At 45.0% G+C, this 23,101-nt stretch overlaps 1 protein-coding gene across 3 annotated transcripts in view; it reads right to left on the minus strand.

The window, feature by feature from the left end:
- LRRC4B (leucine rich repeat containing 4B) overlaps nucleotides 1-23,101 on the minus strand; it is a 298,617-nt gene that overhangs the window by 43,557 nt on the left and 231,959 nt on the right. Inside the window, exon 1 of one of the 3 annotated variants that reach the window (XM_083161748.1) lies at nucleotides 20,476-21,459. The exons of the other annotated variants lie outside the window; for them this stretch is intronic. The gene's annotated coding sequence lies outside the window, so the exon portion shown is untranslated. Of the gene's footprint in view, nucleotides 1-20,475; nucleotides 21,460-23,101 lie in introns of those variants that run through there. 3 annotated transcript variants of the gene reach the window in all.

Consider the following 23,101-nt stretch of genomic DNA (forward strand, 5'->3'; position numbering starts at 1 on the left):
TTATTTATCTACAACTTAGAAGCTGGCTTCAGGCACACCTCCCTACCGCAAATAAATCCCCCTACTTCCCACTTTGCCTTAAAAAACTAGCTATTGCTGCCTCACACAAAGGAGGAATTTCCAGGTGGTACTCTTATCTACTTTCCCTCCAGGACATGAGTAAAACTCTTCCTCAAATACACTGGGAAAGGGATTTGAACAGGACCCTATCAGATGAAGACTGGGATGGTGTGTTTGGGTCTTGCTTTAAGATTTCTCGATGTTTGCACCACTCTGAAATGTTCTTTAAGCTGATACACAGGGCTTACTTCAACCCGGAGAGGCTGCATAAGATCTGGCTGACAGTTTCGAACTTATGTTGGAGAAAGTGTGGACATGTTGGAAATATCTTCCACATTTTCTGGGAATGCCCGGCGGTGCGGCCTCTCTGGGCGGACGTATTTCAGTGGTTGAGCTCTATTTTAAAGTTTCCCTTTACCTTAGACCCTGCCCTAGCGCTACTGCATGTTTTCCCACTGTCTATGGGCGAGATTCTCTATCACAGAAATGCGGTAAAAACCCCGTTATCGGGGTTTTTACCGCATTTCTGTATTCTCTAACCTCCCTCCGCAGTGTCACCGCTGCGGAGGGAATCGCGAGCAAAAGCTGGCGGTTCCCTGCAGAAGCCTATGGGCTTCTTACCGCAGCGGTGTGTGAGGGATCCGTCACGGATCTCTCCCAGCATGCCCTGTGGTCGGCGCGTCAGTCTGCGCATGCGCAGACGGACTCCCGGGTCATAGACCCGGAAGTCCAGCAACGGCGCCGCATCGCAAGGGACAGCTCTTATCGCAAGAGCTGTCCCTTGCGTTAATGACCGCATATTTTAGAGAATATGCGGTCATTAGAAATGCGATGCCGGGCGAAGAGGGCTGCGGATTTTAGAGAATCCCGCCCTATGTCTGCTGCTGACAAATATATTGTAGGTCATGTGCTGATTGCAACTAAAGCCTCCATAGCTAAACTTTGGAAATCTGACGCAACCCCAAATATAGACTCCATCCTCAAGAAAGTCCATAAACATTACATATTCAGAACTTCTGGCACTAAATATTCTAGCGCTCCAAATTCATTAAACATAAAATGGTTCGGCTGGTCCCTTTATTGTGATGTGGTGGGCAGATCGAACCTGATTAGTGATGTCACTGATTTATCTACTCTAGCCTCTTAGACTTATAGTTAGGGCTATACAGCCCTGTTCAATATTAGCACTTGTAATGTAGTCAGATAGCTTTTATATTGGTTCAGTTACTGGCATACTATATTCAGAGATACTTGTTCATGCTCTTCAGATTGTCAATTTGTATGTGATTTGATGCAATTGTATTGGCAATTTTGTCCCCTTTATCCCCTCCCCTTTCCCTCTATCTTCTTTTTGTATCCTCCCCCCTCCCAAAATAAAAAAAAAAAATGTCTATTGGACAAAATTTTCTTTCAATAAAAATGTAATGTTAAAAAAAAAAAAAGATATAAAAACCCATCAATATAGCAAGGATATCCTAATGGATGAACACAAATATACTGTATTAATGCTGGAGGTGCTCCCAGGAATATAATAATCTACTATTCCATTTCTGGGGGCACCTCATCAGGCTTCCAAGTGATTAAGCCCACATGGTGAAATGCGTTCTCAAGCTCAGATGCAGCTCCTCATTGCAGGAGGAACTGACAGCTTCTCTGCTCACTCTGGCGCACTGTAGTACTCTATTTCCGTGCGCAGGGAGACCGGCTGGTGGTATCAGGGCTGATCTAACACCGCACACAGACTGCGTCCCCGAAACACGCTATCTGCTTCTTCCACCAGCATGCCTGGCTCCTCTCCCACCTCCCTGCGTACTCATTTGAAGACAGGAGGCAGCAGAAGGATTGGAGAACACACTCGCTGCAACACATGACTTCAGCCGTCTGCTCTGTCTTTGTCCTGCTGCCTGCAAATATACTGTAAGTCAGTCTCACTGGAATCATATAGAACTGGGATATACTTAGGACACGCGGGCATGTACTGAGGCTCGAGGAAAACAAATTCCGTACTGAATTAAGAAGAGGATTCTTCACCATTAGAACAGTAACATTCTGGAACTCATTGCCGGTGTGGGTGATTACAGCAACTACTGATAATGAAATTAAATAAAAAAGAAAACATTTTTGACGACTAAGGTAATCCTACAGATATGACTTACTCAAGTCAGTAGTTACAAGTCAGATAGGTTGAACTCGATGGACTAACGTATTTTTTAAGCCTTAATTACTATGTTACTATGTTACTATATTACTGACATATTAGCGATACAATATGCAAGATTGTAAGCTTATGAGCAGGGCCCTCCTACCTCCATGTCGGTTTGTATCTACCCAGTTTGTTTAATCACTGTTGTTTCCAATTGTAAAGCGCAACAGAATATGCTGCGCTATATAAGAAACTGTAAATAAATAAATAATCATTGATTCCAGTGCTGAGAGAGTCTGGAACATACTTGCCCTCCCAAAACTTGGCTCTGATATCTGGCAACCAGGAAAGGAGGGCAAGCATACCACATGTCCCCGGACCACTGCATCTGCCCCGTTCAACTACTGCAATTTGTGGCTATTCCAGGGGCAGTACAAGATGAATAAATAGATGAATCAATTTCTGTGCTCAGTCTCTGATTTTACTAACACTCCCTTCCCTCTCTCTGATCACAATCTCATAACCCTCTAGCTATTCTCCGTTACCCCAAGCTCACTGACACTAAAATCATGCAAGCCTACCCTAACCCGCAGAAATACTAATGGTATTCATTTTCCACAACTTTCCACCTCCCTGCAACAACAGCGCTCACTAATTTCTACATTTACCTCTCCTGACTCTGCTGTTTCCCACCTGTACCAGACTCTTGAAACAGCCCTTGATGAAGTGGCTACCCACTACACCCCACGTAGGCTTAGATGCCAACTGTGGCACCCCAAAACAACAAGACAACAATGAAATCAGTCATGTAAAGTAGAACGCCAATGGCGTAAATCTCGTAGTATGACTGATTTCCTCACATATAAGACTAGCTACCACTCCTACTGCAATGCTTTGGACACTGCCAAACAAACATACTACCAATCTCTCATCTCTTCTCATGCCACCAACCCTAAGTGACTTTTTAACACATTTAGGTCTCTTATGTACTCTCCCCCTCCTCCCCCACTGGCTACCATCAGTGCACAAGAACTTGTCTCCTACTTTAAGGACAATATTGATAACATCTGAGATGAAATGGTATTCTTTAAAACCTCTAACCCTCTTTCTTCCCCACCTGAACCCTCTGGCACTTTCTCTTCATTTGAGCCTACAAATGAAAAGGAAGTATCCACACTCTTCTTATCCTCCTACTCTACTACCTCACCTCTTGATCCTATACCTGCACAAGTTATTAAAACTCTACCTCCTGTGCTTATTCTAACCTTAACTAAAATATGCAATCTCTCCCTTGCTACTGGTACTTTTCCTTCTCTGATCAAACACGCAGTGATTACGCCCATTCTGAAAAAAAAAAAACACACAATTCTGACCCTAACTCTCTCGTCCTATCTCTCAGCTCCCATGCCTCTAAAAGCTACTGGAGAGACTTGTCAACTCTCGCCTCACAAACTTTCTTAACTCTCACACCCTATTAGACCCGCTTCGGTCAGGCTTTCACTCTCAACACTCCACTGAGACAGCACTGACTAAAGTGGTGAATAATCTGGTAACTGCTAAGTCTAAAGGCCATTACTCACTACTTATTCTTCTAGATCTCTCTGCTGCATTTGACACTGTTGATCACACTCTTCTCTTATGCTGCTTTCAGACCGTAAAACTGGCTTTGACCAGGTATTTTAAAACATTTCTAAAAACGGGTCTGCCAGCTAAAACCCCTTTCACACCACATGTCTTTAAACATTATTTTAGTGCAGTTTTTGTCCTTAAACGGTATTTCAATGCAGATTTTGTTCCTTCACAACACTGAACCCGTTTTAACCCATAGAAAACAGTGGATGAAAAAAAAAATGGGTCTGAAACGGGTAGGACCCTGCTTTATTACCGTTTAGAAATACCAGATCAATAGAACCGGTAAATTCACTCTGCACCTTTCAGACTGCACACATTGCCATTTAAAAACGGTAAAAAAATGGCAAAATAACGGATAAAAAGTGTGGTCTGAAAGGGGCATTACAAACACTACACTCCCTAGGTCTTAATGATACAGCCCTTTCCTGGTTCACTTCTTACCTATATGATCGCTCTTTCAGTGTTCGCTTCTCTGACTCTACTTCCTCTTCATTACCTCTGTCAGTCGGAGTTCCGCAAGGCTCAGTCTTAGTTCCTCTGCTTTTCTCAATCTATACCTCCTCTCTTGGCAAACTAATCAGCTCTTTCGGATTTCAGTATCACTTATATGCGGATGATACTCAAATCTATCTATCAACCCCAGAGTTGTCACCAGTGGTTTTGGGCCGAGTCTCTTAATGTCTCTCTGCCATCTCATCTTGGATGTCTTCTCGCCAACTCAAACTCAATATTTCCAAAACGGAATTACCTATATTCCTGCCAACTAAGAACAGTTACCATCCTGATATCTCCATCACTGTTGACAACTCGACAATCTACCCTACCCCACAATCTCGTTGCTTAGGGGTCATCCTCGACTCTTAACTGTCCTTTCTTCCTCACATTCAATCTGTCTCCAAATCATGTTACATGCATCTAAAATACATATCCAAAATACAACCCTATCTCACACAAGACACTACTAAATCTCTTATCCATGCACTCGTTATATCCCGCATTGATTATTGCAATAGTCTCCTAACTGGTCTTCCCAAGAACAGACTCTCACCACTACAATCCATTTTAAATGCTGCTGCTAGGCTGATCTTCCTTGCAAAACGCTCATTGTCTGATGATCCGCTCTGCCAGCCCCTTCATTGGTTGCCTGTATCTTACCGTATTAAATATAAAACACTTCTACTCGCATAGAAAGCTATTACCCATACTGCACCAGCTTATATCTCTGCACTTATCACAAAATATCTCCCATCTCGACCACTACGCTCTGCACAAGATCTGCGTCTCTCTTCTGCACGGATCACTAGCTCCCATTCACTATTACAGGACTTTCATCAGGCTGCTACCATCCTACCATGGTAGGATGGAAGCCATCAGGCTGCTCAGCCCTACCATACACAATTAGACTCTCCACTAGCCTCCAAACTTCCAAGTGTTCCCTGAAAACTAACCTCTTCAGGCAAGCCTATCATATTTAAGTTCTACACGCATAACCCTCTGAGGCACTTATGTATTATATAGCTTCACTTCTGGATTTGTAACTTGGTGAGACGGCTATGCTATTACTGGTGCCTGTCCTTGTGTTTCCCTCCTATGTCCCTATAGATTGTAAGCTTGCAGCAGGGCCCTCCTACCTCCAAGTCTGTCTGTTGTTACCCAGGTTGTTTTATCACTGTCTACTACGGTAAAGTGCAATGGAATCTGCTGCGCTATATAAGACACTGTAACGGAATCTGCTGCTCTATATAAGACGCTGTAACGGAATCTGCTGCGCTATATAAGACGCTGTAACGGAATCTGCTGCGCTATATAAGACACTGTAACAGAATCTGCTGCGCTATATAAGACACTGTAACGGAATCTGCTGCGCTATATAAGACGCTGTAACGGAATCTGCTGCGCTATATAAGACACTGTAACGGAATCTGCTGCTCTATATAAGACGCTGTAACGGAATCTGCTGCGCTATATAAGACACTGTAACAGAATCTGCTGCGCTATATAAGACACTGTAACGGAATCTGCTGCGCTATATAAGACACTGTAACGGAACCTGCTGCGCTATATAAGACACCGTAACAGAATCTGCTGCGCTATATAAGACACTGTAACTGAATCTGCTGCGCTATATAAGACACTGTAACGGAATCTGCTGCGCTATATAAGACGCTGTAACGGAATCTGCTGCTCTATATAAGACGCTGTAACGGAATCTGCTGCGCTATATAAGACACTGTAACGGAATCTGCTGCTCTATATAAGACGCTGTAACGGAATCTGCTGCGCTATATAAGACGCTGTAACGGAATCTGCTGCGCTATATAAGACACTGTAACGGAATCTGTTGCGCTATATAAGACGCTGTAACTGAATCTGCTGCGCTATATAAGACACTGTAACGGAATCTGTTGCGCTATATAAGACGCTGTAACGGAATCTGCTGCGCTATATAAGACACTGTAACGGAATCTGTTGCGCTATATAAGACACTGTAACGGAATCTGCTGCGCTATATAAGAAACTGTACCGGAATCTGATGCGCTATATAAGACGCTGTAACTGAATCTGCTGCGCTATATAAGACACTGTAACGGAATCTGCTGCGCTATATAAGACGCTGTAACGAAATCTGCTGCGCTATATAAGAAACTGTAAATAAATTAATAAATCTATGGTCCTGCTCCCAGACTCCCTAGTAGAGTAACAAAAAATAATTTGGAATCTGTCTTCTAGAGAAAGGACCCACAGACAGAGGGGCCCACTGTGGATTTTCCCTGTCTGCCAGTAGATCAGTTGTGCCCTGGAGGAAGGACAGTGCAACAAGTTACCTACCCCACACACATCTGCAGAATCACATACTGTATATTAGTTTGATCTGACTTTTTAAATTATATAGAACCTGTACCTCAATTTCCTTGCAGCCAAATTGTGTCAATTATGAGACGGAATGAGAGTTTAAATTAAAATATTGGATTTGTTTAATGCTTTGATAATTACTAGAAATGTGCCGTTCGGTGTCCTTGGACACATAACCAAACAACAAATATTCAAGCATTTTTTAATCCTGGCTCAACACTTCCTGCCAAGCTTGGATCCAAACATGAGGCAAAACGCTGTCCTCTGGCGTCAGATTTTGCATTCTTTGGATTCGTTAAAAGTACACCAATGACTTGGGCGTCATTTCACGCAGTACGCAGAACTCTGAAAACCAGGTGGATTTCCATGTTATTGATTGCTAAAGAACAAAACTGGTCAGAAATCCCTCCAGAGAGTCCAGGCAGGGTAGCCAACTCCAGTCCTTTAGAGCTACCAACATTTCCGAGGTCTCATCACAGAATCCCAAGTGAAGAAAGTACAGTATTAGGGTTATGATATTAGGGTTACAGTTTTAGGGTTACGGTACAGGTTGAGTATCCCTTATACAAAATGCTTGGGACCAGAAGAATGTAGGATAACGGATTATTCCATATTATGGAATATTTTTATATTTGAAAGAAGTATCTTGAGGTATCTTGCATTTATGATGTATAAGCACAATACACACAAGTATATTTTATTTGTGCATGAAACAAGGTTTTTGTTCAATATCAAAAACCTTGATATTGACTACTACAATGTTCTTCTCACCGGCCTTGCTCGATCCCAACTGGCTCCTCTCCAATGTGTCCTCAACTCTGCAGCCAGGCTTATCTTCCTCTCCCGCCACTATAATTCAGTCACTCCCCTTAAACAAAATCTGCACTGGCTCCCATTCCCCTACATAATCCTCTTCAAACACCTCACACTCACATACAGGGCCATCTCTAATTCCATTGCTCCATATATCTCTAACCTCATCTCCATTCATAAACCCTCCCGCCCTCTACGGTCGGCTGATGACTGTCATCTCTCCTCCACCCTGATCACTGCTTCCCATGCTAGAGTACAGGACTTTGCCCGTGCTGCACCCCTTCAGTGGAACGCACTCCCTCGCTCCATTAGACTCTCCCCGACCTTGCAAAGCTTCAAATGGGTACTGAAAACTCACCTTTTCATCAAAGCGTACCCTTCCACTGCATAAAATAGCTGGTTCTCCGACCCCTTGCCTGTTTACATCCGGCTATTTAGCTACCACCCACTTGCTTGCACCTCTTGTAATCTGTCTGTCTCCCCTTCCTACTAGATTGTAAGCTCCTCCGAGCAGGGCCCTCTTCCCTCCTGTTGTCAAAGCCCTCTTCTCTTCACATGTCACTCACAGCTCTCCTATACTCCAACACTCAGTGACCATCTTCGTCCGCATACTCATCTCCATCATTGGCCTCAAGCCTCTAGTTGTATGTTGATTGAGTCCTCACTACTTATATTTAAGCTGTAATGTGTATTGAACTGTGGTGCTCTTTATTTGTACTCCTATTTTTGTTATTTATTCAATGTTATGCCAAGTTTTGTCTCCCTGTACTGTTCCTTTGTACGGTGCTGTGAAACACTTGTGGCGCCTTATAAATAAAATAATAATAATAATAATAATAATAATAATAATAATAATAATAATAATAATAACAATAATAATAATAATAATAATAATAATAATAATAATAATAATAATATCAGGCACTGGATTTAAATGCCAAGTAAACAAGTCCTTGCACATATTTAGTGCCAGTTACATGTTATTTCCCCATAGTGCCAGTTACATGTTATTTCTCCAATAATGCCAGTTGCATGTTATTTCCCCAGTAATGCCAGTTACATGTTATTTCCCCAGTAATGCCAGTTACAGATGCACCCAGGAGGTTTTCAGTAAAAAAAATAAAAGTACATTTTGGAGACTATGGTTTTCGGAATAATTTGGATAACATATATTTGGATAAGGGATACTCAAACTGTACTAGATATTATACAGTCGGCCCTGTGGAGTAAAGAATAAACTTGTTCACCAGATTGGTGGTCTAGAAAACGTTGGTAGATCTTGTCTTGGGGTACATTTCCTAAAGTGAAGATCTTATTGCAACCACAAGATTGCAGATACTACTTTCTAGGAGGAGTTGGATAAATGATAAGTAGAATTTGATTGGTTGCTATGGGCAACATCTCCACTTGTAAAAACATGCACCCTTGTAAATATACCCCAAAGGGATTATGTGTGATTGTGACAGTGCTGATACTGTACTGTACATACGGACAGTGCTGATAAAGTACCAATACTGTACTGTATGTGTGATTGTGACAGTACTGGTACTGTACATACTGACAGTGCTGATACTACACTGTGCATACCGACAGTACTGGTACTGTACATACTGACAGTGCTGATACTGTACTGTATATACTGACAGTGCTGATACTGTACTGTACATACTGACAGTGCTGATACTGTACTGTACATACTGACAGTGCTGATACTGTACTGTATATACTGACAGTGCTGATACTGTACTGTACATACTGACAGTGCTGATACTGTACTGTATATACTGACAGTGCTGATACTGTACATACTGACAGTGCTGATACTGTACTGTACATACTGACAGTGCTGATAAAGTACTGATACTGTACAGTACATACTGACAGTACTGATACTGTCCTGTACATACTGACAGTGCTGATACTGTACTGATACTATACTGTAATGTACATACTGACAGTTCTGGTACTGTACTGTACATACTGACAGTTTCTGATAAAGTACTGATACTGTACTGTAAATACTGACAGTTCTGATACTATACTGTACATACCGACAGTACTGGTACTGTACATACTGACAGTGCTGATACTGTACTGTATATACTGACAGTGCTGATACTGTACTGTACATACTGACAGTGCTGATACTGTACTGTACATACTGACAGTGCTGATACTGTACTGTATATACTGACAGTGCTGATACTGTACTGTACATACTGAGAGTGCTGATAAAGTAATGATAATGTACTGTACATACTGACAGTGCTGATACTGTACTGTATATACTGACAGTGCTGATACTGTACATACTGACAGTGCTGATACTGTACTGTACATACTGAAAGTGCTGATACTGTACTGATACTGTACTGTACATACTGACAGTGCCGATACTGTATTGTACATACTGACAGTGCTGATAAAGTACTGATACTGTACTGTACATACTGACAGTACTGATACTGTCCTGTACATACTGACAGTGCTGATACTGTACTGATACTATACTGTAATGTACATACTGACAGTTCTGGTACTGTACTGTACATACTGACAGTTTCTGATAAAGTACTGATACTGTACTGTAAATACTGACAGTTCTGATACTGTACTGTACATACTGACAGTACTGATACTGTACTGTATATACTGACAGTGCTATTACTGTACTCTACATACTGACAGTGCTGATACTGTACTGTACATACTGACACTGTACTGTGCATACTGACAGTGCTGATACTGTACTGATGCTGTACTGTACATACTGCCAGTGCTGATACTGTACTGTACATACTGACAGGGGTGTAACTAGATATCTGTAGGCCCCATAGCAAAATTTTGTAAGGGCCCCTTATTTAGAGACTGATGGCGATAAATCCATTTAAAACATATTGCGTGGACAGTAAAGATGGGCCCCACAGCAGCTGCACCCCTTGCACCTATGGTAGTTATGCCCTTGCAGACTGACAGTGCTGATACTGTACATACTGTAAATGTGGGATGAGCAGTACAAGTAAAGGTGTTGATGATGATAACATCACAGAAATAGGGAGTATGTTAGTGAGGTAGTGCCTGAGGATGACGAGGACATCTGTATACCATGGGTCCCGTATGATATGCCGGTGGTCGGAATCTCGGCGGTCGAAATACCGACGCTGGAATCTCGACCGCTGCAATGCCAACAAGGGGGGCCGTGGATCCCCCCCCCCCCCACTCCCCTTGTGGGCTCGCTGCACTCGCCACACAGCTGGCCCAGTGCCTCGCTACGCTCGGCACACTGTTTTATTCTTCCTCTATGGGTGTCGGGGACGCCCATAGAGGGACAAAGTGGCCAGGATTCCGACCACCAGCACATTGTCCGCATTCCTATACCATTGCTAAGTCAGCCACCAGTAGCCATTGTCATGCCTCAGCATGAGAAGAAAACAACATCTGCTCTATTTGGGAGGTCAAAGTGCTCTATTTGGGAGGTCAAAGTTAGTAGAGGAAGGGATCTTGGAACGTCCTCTCTGTTACATTATTTGTAGCAAGTTCATGACATTTGCTTTTACAAAATTAGAATGATTTGTTAAATAATAACAACAGTACTGTATCAGCCACATGCAGTTTGGAGTCTAACCCTGCTAGTAACCAACAACCAGCAGAACAGCTGAACACCGATAAGATCCCATATGCCGCCGGACCCACTTGTCCAATAAAGCCACTAAGATGATTATCTCCACAGCGTCAGGCCTCAATGTGTTCAACACCACACACACAAGTGGGTAAATGAAGCCAGACAGGGGTCACCGTTTGATACCAGACAATGATGTAGCACACGGCTGCATACCTCCCAACTTTTATGGCCCCTGAAGAGGGACTTAGGCGCGTGTCTGAAAATTAGGGGGAATGGCTATTCAGAAAGGGGCAGTGACCTACACTGAGTCTTCACGCGAGACCACGCCCCGTTTTGAGGCAGTGGGGGCATTGCCCAGAGGCTCTGTGAGCCTCTAGCCATGTCCCCAGCCCCCCTGGCTGTGGTCATAGAAGCTAACTCTCAACGCCCCCCCCCCCCCCCCAAACAACCATTTTCTTGTCAATCAAACAACTAAATACAATAACAGATGAATCCTTCCTTCTTGTACATACTGTACACCTCCATTCTCCTATACTTTGATGGTACTCTTCTTTCAAAAACATTATTTTTTAATAGATGTGCCATAGTTTCCCTGACTGCCGTGTTTGCTCTGCCGCTGTGCTGCAATGTTACATGGATATGCCGGAGTCTCCCTGACTGCTGTGTGTTTGTGCCGCCGTTGTGCTGCAATGTTACATAGATGTGATGTAGTCTCTCTGACTGCCATGTGTTTGTGCTACCGCTGTGCTGCAATGTTACATGGATATGCCGTAGTATCCCTGACTGCTGTGTGTTTGTGCCGCCGCTGTGCTGCAATGTTACATAGATGTGCCATAGTCTCCCAGACTGCTGTGTGTTTGTGCCGCCGCTGTGCTGCAATGTTATATGGATATGCCGTAGTCTCCCTGACTGCTGTGTGTTTGTGCCGCCGTTGTGCTGCAATGTTACATAGATGTGATGTAGTCTCTCTAACTGCCATGTGTTTGTGCTACCGCTGTGCTGCAATGTTACATGGATATGCCGTAGTCTCCCTGACTGCTGTGTGTTTGTGCCGCCGCTGTGCTGCAATGTTACATAGATGTGCCATAGTCTCCCAGACTGCTGTGTGTTTGTGCCGCCGCTGTGCTGCAATGTTACATAGATGTGCTGTAGTCTCTCTGACTGCCATGTGTTTGTGCTATCGCTATGCTGCAATGTTACATGGATATGCCGTAGTCTCCCTGACTGCTGTGTGTTTGTGCCGCCGCTGTGCTGCAATGTTACATAGATGTGCTGTAGTCTCTCTGACTGCCATGTGTTTGTGCCGCCGCTGTGCTGCAATGTTACATATATGTGCTGTAGTCTCTCTGACTGCCATGTGTTTGTGCTATCGCTGTGCTGCAATGTTATATAGATGTGCTGGAGTCTCTCTGACTGCCGTGTTTGTGCTGCCAATGTGCTGCAATGTTACATAGATGTGCCGTAGTCTCCCAGGCTGCCGTATGTTTGTGCTGCCACTGTGCTGCAATGTTATATTGATGTGCTGTAGTCTCTCTGTCTGCTGCTGCTCTGTTGCTTTGTTTAGCCTGCCAGCCTTTGCCCTATGTTGATAAACAATAATGTGAGTTGTAAGTTGATTAAAATTGATTTAGAAAATTTTTTATACATAAAATGAAAAAATGCAGATCCAAAACCTAAAAATGAAGGAATACTTGCAAAGCCAAAATGGGAAGATAAATCCAGATCCAAAACCTAAACATGGGGGGGTCAGTGTCATCTCCAATTATTACTAATGACAATTAAGGGCTAGAGCATGGGATGATTACACTAACAAGACCTGAGTCTGTAATTGTCAAGGGACAATGTATAGAATTCACTTCATTTCATAGCTGCCTCCCCTCTTGCATTCTGCAGGAGACTCCCTGATACAGCAGTAATCTCCCTCATTAGACTAGCAATCTCCCTCATGTCACCTAGCCCACATTACACTGTTACATCATAGTTACCTCCCCTCCTGCATTCTGCAGGAGACTCCCTGACATAGCAGCAATCTCCCTCTCTCCCTCATTAGTATAGCAATCTCCCTCATGTCACCTAGCCCATATTACACTGTTACATCATAGTTACCTCCCCTCCTGCATTCTGCAGGAGACTCCCTGACATAGCAGCAATCTCCCTCTCTCCCTCATTAGTCTAGCAATCTCCCTCATGTCACCTAGCCCACATTACACTGTTACATCATAGTTACCTCCCCTCCTGCATTCTGTAGGAGACTCCCAGACATAGCAGCAATCTCCCTCTCTCCCTCAGTCTAGCAATCTCCCTCATGTCACCTAGCCCACATTACACTTACATCATAGTTACCTCCCCTCCTGCATTCTGTAGGAGACTCCCTGACATAGCAGCAATCTCCCTCTCTCCCTCATTAGACTAGCAATCTCCCTCATGTCACCTAGCCAACATTACACTGTTACATCATAGTTACCTCCCCTCCTGCATTCTATAGGAGACTCCCTGACATAGCAGCAATCTCCCTTTCACCATCATTAGTCTAGCAATCTCCCTCATGTCACCTATCCCACATTACACTGTTGCACCATAGTTACCTCCCCCCCTGCATTCTGCAGGAGACTCCCTGACATAGCAGCAATCTCCCTCTCTCCATCATTAGTCTAGCAATCTCCCTCATGTCACCTAGCCAACATTACACTGTTAAATCATAGTTACCTCCCCTCCTGCATTCTATAGGAGACTCCCTGACATAGCAGCAATCTCCCTCTCACCATCATTAGTCTAGCAATCTCCCTCATGTCACCTAGCCCACATTACACTGTTACACCATAGTTACCCCCCCCCCACCCTGCATTCTGCAGGAGACTCCCTGAAATAGCATCAATCTCCCTCTCTCCCTCATTAGTCTAGCAATCTCCCTCATGTCACCTAGCCCACATTACACTGTTACATCATAGTTACCTCCCCTCCTGCATTCTGCAGGAGACTCCCTGACATAGCAGCAATCTCCCTCTCTCTCTCATTAGTCTAGCAATCTCCCTCATGTCACCTAGCCCACATTACACTGTTACATCATGGTTACCTCCCCTCCTGCATTCTGCAGGAGACTCCCTGAAATAACAGCAATCTCCCTCTCTCCATCAGTAGTCTAGCAATCTCCCTCATGTCAGCTAGCCCACAATACGCTGTTGCATCATAGTTACGTACCCTCCTGCATTCTGTAGGAGACTCCCTGACATAGCAGCAATCTCCCTCTCTCCCTCATTAGTCTAGTGATCTCCCTCATGTCACCTAGAGTACATTACACTGTTACATCATAGTTACCTCCCTTCCGGCATTCTGCAGGAGACTCCCTGACATAGCAGCAATCTCCCTCTCTCCCTCATTAGTCTAGCAATCTCCCTCATGTCACCTAGCCCACATTACACTGTTACATCATAGTTACCTCCCCCCCTGCATTCTGCAGGAGACTCCCTGACATAGCAGCAATCTCCCTCTCTCCCTCATTAGTCTAGCAATCTCCCTCATGTCACCTATCCCACATTATACTGTTACATCATAGTTACCTCCCCTCCTGCATTCTGCAGGAGACTCCCTGACATAGCAGCAATCTTCCTCTCTCCCTCATTAGTCTAGCAATCTCCCTCATGTCACCTATCCCACATTACACTGTTACATCATAGTTACCTCCCCTCCTGCATTCGGCAGGAGACTCCCGGACATAGCAGAAATCTCCCTCTCTCCCTCATTAGTCTAGCAATCTCCCTCATGTCACCTAGCCCACATTACACTGTTACATCATAGTTACCTCCCCTCCTGCATTCGGCAGGAGACTCCCTGTCATAGCAGCAATCTCCCTCTCTCCCTCATTAGTCTAGCAATCTCCCTCATGTCACCTATCCCACATTACACTGTTACATCATAGTTACCTCCCCTCCTGCATTCTGTAGGAGACTCCCTGACATAGCAGCAATCTTCCTCTCTCCCTCATTAGTCTAGCAGTCTCCCTCATGTCACCTAGTGCACATTAGACTGTTACATCATAGTTACCTCCCCTCCTGCATTCTGTAGGAGACTCCCTGACATAGCAGCAATCTCCCTCTCGCCATCATTAGTCTAGCAATCTCCCTCATGTCACCTAGCCCACATTACACTGTTACACCATAGTTACTTTCCCCCCTGCATTCTGCAGGAGACTCTCTGAAATAGCAGCAATCTCCCTCTCGCCATCATTAGTCTAGCAATCTCCCTCATGTCACCTAGCCCACATTACACTGTCACATCATAGTTACCTCCCCTCCTGCATTCTGCAGGAGACTCCCTGACATATCAGCAATCTCTGTCTCTCCCTCATTAGTCTAGCAATCTCCCTCATGTCACCTAGCCCACATTACACTGTTACATCATAGTTACCTCCCCTCCTGCATTCTGCAGGAGACTCCCTGACATAGCAGCAATCTCCCTCTCTCCCTCAGTCTAGCAATCTCCCTCATGTCACCTAGCCCACATTACACTGTCACATCATAGTTACCTCCCCTCCTGCATTCTGCAGGAGACTGCCTGACATGGCAGCAATCTCCCTCTCTCCCTCATTAGTCTAGCAATTTCCCTCATGTCACCTAGCCCACATTACACTGTTACATCATAGATACCTCCCCTCCTGCATTCTGCAGGAGACTCCCTGACATAGCAGCAATCTCCCTCTCTCCCTCATTAGTCTAGCAATCTCCCTCATGTCACCTAGCCCACATTACATTGTTACATCATAGTTACCTCCCCTCCTGCATTCTGCAGGAGACTCCCTGATATAGCAGCAATCTCCCTCTCTCCCTCATTAGTCTAGCAATTTCCCTCATGTCACCTAGCCCACATTACACTTACATCATAGTTACCTCCCCTCCTGCATTCTGCAGGAGACTCCCTGATATAGCAGCAATCTCCCTCTCTCCCTCATTAGTCTAGCAATTTCCCTCATGTCACCTAGCCCACATTACACTTACATCATAGTTACCTCCCCTCCTGCATTCTGCAGGAGACTCCCTGACATAGCAGCAATCTCCCTCTCGCCATCATTAGTCTAGCAATCTCCCTCATGTCACCTAGCCCACATTACACTGTTACACCATAGTTACCTCCCCTCCTGCATTCTGCAGGAGACTCTCTGACATAGCAGCAATCTCCCTCTCTCCCTCATTAGTCTAGCAATCTCCCTCATGTCACATAGCCCACATTACACTGTTACATCATAGTTACCTCCCCTCCAGCATTCTGCAGGAGACTCCCTGACATAGCAGCAATCTCCCTCTCGCCATCATTAGTCTAGCAATCTCCCTCATGTCAACTAGCCCACATTACACTGTTACACCATAGTTACCTCCCCCCCCTGCATTCTGCAGGAGACTTCCTGACATAGCAGCAATCTCCGTCTCTCCCTCATTAGTCTAGCAATCTCCCTCATGTCACCTAGCCCGCATTACACTGTTACATTTTTTTGGGGAAAAAGGAATGAGAGACAGATACAGTTACATGGAATCATCAGCACCATTCCCCAGCACTTTACCAAGTATATTATCTCTTACTAACTGCTTTGGGGCTCTTCTATATTTGGATATAAGTAATTTTAAAAGATTCCACTCACATATAGCAGTACACACCCACGATACTAGATGCCTTGTTGATAATCTCTTTTCGCAATCTCTCCAGATATGAACTAGACACGCCCTTTGGGTGGAGCATAACACGCCCCCTGTGCAAAATTATGCTACCAACTATAATCTCCCTGAAATTCGTTTTCAAAAGTAGGCAAGTATGCTTTATTTATTATAAAAATGATTTTAGATTCTGATAGGTGTTGGTTTCAGGTTGGTGTGTGGCAAGGACATACAACACACACACACACATAGTACACACACAGATACACAAACGCACACAAACGCACACACACATTCAGACTGCTGCATTCTAGGGCTCTAAGTTTCGCATGTACAATACAGACAAGCGGTATCTATGAGTTTAATAAATGTACTCCGACATGCAATAAGATGCAAATGCCCATAGATCCGTTTCCTGCAACCAATACTCACCTTTTACTTTTCTACATAGAGCAGCTAACTTTTAGTAGGGTGCGTTACAGACAAGATACATTTCATGCAGCCTGCACTGCAGCACAAAGTATTTAAGTCAGAGTATTGCACTTATAATGGATTTTCTAGAGCAGGGGTGCTCAAACTATTTTGCTCTGGGACCCCATCAGACAATATAAATTATTACAGGACCCCAGCAAGTTACTACTGAATGGCTGCCACATGTGAAGTGAAGTGACCGCTTTTGTGACTGGGAGGCAGTGGGTAATGGGGGTGTATGCAAAACGGTGTCAGTGGGATGGAAGAGGGAAACAGTGGGTGTTTACTTAATGAGTTATACCCTGTCCCCATCCACAGTCACATTAACCTGGTGATCAACAACATAGAGCGACAACCCCATGCTGAGGTGGTCGGGACCCCGCTGTTCTAGAGCATCTGAAGATTGTAAATAAAAGGAGCAATGGCAGTGTGAATGGTGTAATGTGTCCTGGCCTCCAAGACAGACATGACCCTTAATGTCGGGAAGGCTTCAGTACTAGGGGCCTTATTCTGTGAATTTCTCAGCTTTGCGAGTCATTGAATTGCCACCCGCCTGCATGGCTGCCTGCCCCCCCTTGCAGGCCACGATCCCCCACACGCATGCCAATGGATGTTTAGCAGAAATGCGGTGACCATCGAATGATTTCTACAGCGCTCGAATATGTGAGACACCTCTTACATCTGCTAGTGTCCTGGTAAGGAAGTGGGTGGGCAGCTGACATCCGCACCCCGCACCCCCATCATGGGAACGTCCATGAAACGCTGGTGCAGCCCGTTGCCTCCACCCCACGCCCACACTGCTAGGTGCGATCGGGACTAACAGTTCAGCGCAGCTGCTCACACGAGTATATGCGCATGTGCAGCTGCAAAACATCGCTCCCCTGCGTAATTATGCAGGGGAGCTAAATGACCAGAATAGCAGAGGCAGAACTCTGGGAGGCAATGGAGTCATATGCCGCTGGGCTCCTGCTCCCAAGGGGGCACCTCTCCTCCCCTGTGAGTTTGAATCAGTTAATTGAAAGCCATTGATATTGCTTATGTGGCTGTCTCCTCCTAGCAGGACCATAGGTGTCACCTTCTCTTTATTATATACATAATATCTATAACATACTGTACATACATGCATACATATATCTATATAAGATGGTGTGTGTGTGTGTGTGTGTGTGTGTGTTGGAGGTGCACCAATATTTATCTTGCCTCCGGGCAACTGGAACGATCTTACGCCACTGCAGAATAGGGTCCCAGATCTATGTGCTGTAGGCGAGTGGACCGTAGCAGGCCAACATGTTATCTCTCCGCAGTTGGACTCTTCTGCCATGTCTCTGATAATTTGTGTCATTGTACAAGAGAGGGAAAGCAGAGATGTCCCAATACAATACACTGTAGATATAACATAGATGGATTGGTCCATGAGAGGTGACCAGAGATTGGCAGCAATTGGAGGAATGCAGTGTGTACAGGCCGATATATTATGTGCTCTCTGGCAGTGATGGGTTAATGCAGTGTGTACAGGCCGATATATTATGTGCTCTCTGGCAGTGATGGGTTAATGCAGTGTGTACAGGCCGATATATTATGTGCTCTCTGGCAGTGATGGGTTAATGCAGTGTGTACAGGCCGATATATTATGCACTCTCTGGCAGTGATGGGTTAATGCAGTGTGTACAGGCCGATATATTATGCACTCTCTGGCAATGATGGGTTAATGCAGTGTGTACAGGCCGATATATTATGTGCTCTCTGGCAGTAATGGGTTAATGCAGTGTGTACAGGCCGATATATTATGCACTCTCTGGCAGTAATGGGTTAATGCAGTGTGTACAGGCCGATATATTATGCACTCTCTGGCAGTAATGGGTTAATGCAGTGTGTACAGGCCGATATATTATGCACTCTCTGGCAGTGATGGGTTAATGCAGTGTGTACAGGCCGATATATTATGTGCTCTCTGGCAGTGATGGGTTAATGCAGTGTGTGTACAGGCCGATATATTATGTGCTCTCTGGCAGTGATGGGTTAATGCAGTGTGTACAGGCCGATATATTATGTGCTGCTTGGCAATGATGGGTTAATGCAGTGTGTACATGCCGATATATTATGTGCTCTCTGGCAGTGATGGATGAATGCAGTGTGTACAGGCCGATATATTATGTGCTCTCTGGCAGTGATGGGTTAATGCAGTGTGTACAGGCCGCTATATTATGTGCTCTCTGGCAGTGATGGGTTAATGCAGTGTGTACAGGCCGATATATTATGCGCTCTCTGGCAGTGATTGGTTAATGCAGTGTGTACAGGCCGATATATTATGTGCTCTCTTGCAGTGATGGGTTAATGCAGAGTGTACAGGCCAATATATTATGTGCAGTCAGGCAGTGATGGGTTAATGCAGTGTGTACAGGCCAATATATTATGTGCAGTCAGGCAGTGATGGGTTAATGCAGTGTGTACAGGCCAATATATTATGTGCTCTTTTGCAGTGATGGGTTAATGCAGAGTGTACAGGCCAATATATTATGTGCAGTCAGGCAGTGATGGGTTAATGCAGTGTGTACAGGCCAATATATTATGTGCAGTCAGGCAGTGATGGGTTAATGCAGTGTGTACAGGCCGATATATTATGTGCTCTCTGGCAGTGATGGGTTAATGCAGTGTGTACAGGCCGATATATTATGTGCTCTCTTCCAGTGATGGGTCAATGCAGTGTGTACAGGCCGATATATTATGTGCAGTCAGGCAGTGATGGGTTAATGCAGTGTGTACAGGCCGATATATTATGTGCTCTCTGGCAGTGATGGGTTAATGCAGTGTGTACAGGCCGATATATTATGTGCAGTCAGGCAGTGATGGGTTAATGCAGTGTGTACAGGCCGATATATTATGTGCTCTCTGGCAGTGATGGGTTAATGCAGTGTGTACAGGCCGATATATTATGTGCAGTCAGGCAGTGATGGGTTAATGCAGTGTGTACAGGCCAATATATTATGTGCAGTCAGGCAGTGATGCGTTAATGCAGTGTGTACAGGCCGATATATTATGTGCAGTCAGGCAGTGATGGGTTAATGCAGTGCAGAGATGGGATGAGCCTGATGCCTGTGATGAGGACAAATAATGACCCTTGTCTGGGAGGAGAATTACAATGTGTCAGAGGGGTAGATGCAGCAGCAATGCAGAAACTTGTTCCTATAGCCTCCTCGCCTGTTCTCTCCGCTGGAACCATTTCTATGGTTACCACTCACCCATCTCCAGGTCTGGCTCGCATCCTTTGAAAAGCTCCTCTCGCCTCCTCCTCCGCCTCCCCCCTCCTGCATCTCTGAGGGGTTTTAATCACGACAGAACTCCCCCCTTTCGCCTCCACGCAAAATAAAACAGACTTGAATAGAAAATACAGTATTTGCTGGTGAGCGTGGATGAGCGCTTTGCTTCTCGCCTTTAATGCCTCAGTCCAGAGAGAAGAAGCTGTAATCCCCTATTACTCCCTGCATGGTCCACGGCAGAGAGCTGCTCCCAGTGAGCTCCAGGCTTGCAGATGTATGCCGCATCCTCTGTGACTGGCCATGGATGGCCCCGATGCTTCGCCCCCTCCCTGCGCCGGACTCACTGTGTATCTCTGTCTCTCCAGCCCACCCCACCCCCCCGCTAGTTCTGTTTTCCTAGTGAAATAATTTCTCCTTTGTGATGTAATTATGGTTTCCAGTCACACAGCAGTGCAGGGAGCCTCTCAGAGTTTGCTGTCCCCTCCATCCTTCTCTCTGCCACTGTCCTCTTGTTGTCTTCCTCTCAGAGCCATTTGTCTGTGCAGCTGCACTAGGATTCCATCTTGTCGCTTCCCTTCCCCACCAAGATGTGCTCAGAGAAGATGTATAGAAGATGCCCCCTCCGCTGGAGATGCAATCCCCCAATCCTCTGTATAAGGACCCCTTCCAGTCTATTATCTAAAGGATGCCTCAGTATTTCCAAAAGAAAAGGCCCTGGGGACCAAAAATTCCAGGTTTCCCTTTGCAGAAATGAGTGTGGTCCTTTTTTCCTACTGTCCTTTTCCTCCTCTTTCTGTCCACTTGATGGAACAAATAAAATCCAATGATCTAATTAGCAGTCTCCAGTAGCCCCAGCCGTGATTGGTCGCTGCGTTAGGAATATGAGGTGCAGGACTGAGCTAGAGCAAGAGAAGGAATCAGCAGCTCCCTCTCTGTGGTACAGACCCGGATCCTCCTACCAGGGAGGCGGACGCTGATTCCACAGATGACATGTTAGTGGGAGATCTATAGATGGAAACAGAGGAAGAAGCTGTGTCTACGATGACGCAAAGCCAAGTCACAAATGTACAGATCCCAGGCTGAAGAGTCCCAGCCATAATATATTCACATATACAGTATTACATTAGGAACACAATAAAATGGAGGCTCATTTGGAACGACAGATTCCACACTACATTATCAAAATTGCTTTACATAGAACCTCTTTCACCACGTGGTATATCCAACAGGTTCCTGTGTATTACAGTGCCGCCATTACTGGACATGGTATTGGTATATCCAACAGATTCCTGTGTATTACAGTGCACCCATTACTGGACATGGTATATCCAACAGATTCCTGTGTATTACAGTGCACCCATTACTAGACATGTTATATCCAACAGGTTCCTGTGTATTACAGTGCCGCCATTACTGGACATGGTATATCCAACAGGTTCCTGTGTATTACAGTGCATCCATTACTGTAGCTGGTAAATCCAACGGGTTTCTGTGTATTACAGTGCCGCCATAACTGTACATGGCATATCCAACAGGATCCTCTGTATTACAGTGCCGCCATTATTGTACATGGTACTGTATATCCAACAGGTTCCTGTGTATTACAGTGCGCCATTACTGTAGCTAGTATATCCAACAGATTCCTGTGTATTACAGTGCACCCATTACTAGACATGTTATATCCAACAGGTTCCTGTGTAGTACAGTGCCGTCATTACTGTAGCTGGTATTTCCAACAGATTCCTGTGTATTACAGTGCATCCATTACTGTAGCTGGTATATCTAACAGGTTCCTCTGTATTACATTGCCGCCATTACTGTACATGGTATTGGTATATCCAACAGGTTCCTGTGTATTACAATGCCACCATGGTACATCCAACAGATGCCTGGGTATTACAGTGCATCCATTACTGTAGCTGGTATATCCAACAGGTTCCTCTGTATTACAGTGCCGCCATAACTGTACATGGTATTGGTATATCCAACAGGTTCCTGTGTATTACAGTGCCGCCATTATTGTAGCTGGTATATCCAACAGATTCCTGTGTATTACAGTGCATCCATTACTGTAGCTGGTATATCCAACAGATTCCTGTGTATTGCAGTGCATCCATTACTGGAAATGGTATGCCCAACAGGTTCCTGTGTATTACAGTGCCACCATTACTGGACATGGTATTGGTATATCCAACAGATTCCTGTGTATTACAGTGCATCCGTGCCCCTGGGCCCCCCTCTAGCTAGGGGCCCCCTGTGGTTGGCATGTAAGGTTTTGTGCATGGGAGTGGGGTAATGCTGCAGCTTCACCTATCTGCCAATCTGACAATGATTAATGGTACTGATCATCGGGAGCAAAGTGTGCAGTGCATTACTGGGAGTTGACTAGGTCCCATGACACTTTGCACCAGAGGGCAGAGGCTGAAACGTTTGTGCTGAGCTCTGATTAGTGGAGCTCATTACATAATTCTCAGGCCCATGGATAACAGCAGCAGCAGCCTAGTCATGGGAGGGTTTTTAATCAGAGGCAGCACTGGGACTGTGAGGTCTCCTACAGAGTAAGGTGCAGAGGGACAAACACGGGTTTTTCATGTGGTATGTATGTATG

The sequence above is a fragment of the Crinia signifera genome, chromosome 19, assembly GCF_055691185.1.
Source record: "Crinia signifera chromosome 19, ASM5569118v1, whole genome shotgun sequence".
NCBI classification, from domain to species: domain Eukaryota; kingdom Metazoa; phylum Chordata; class Amphibia; order Anura; family Myobatrachidae; genus Crinia; species Crinia signifera.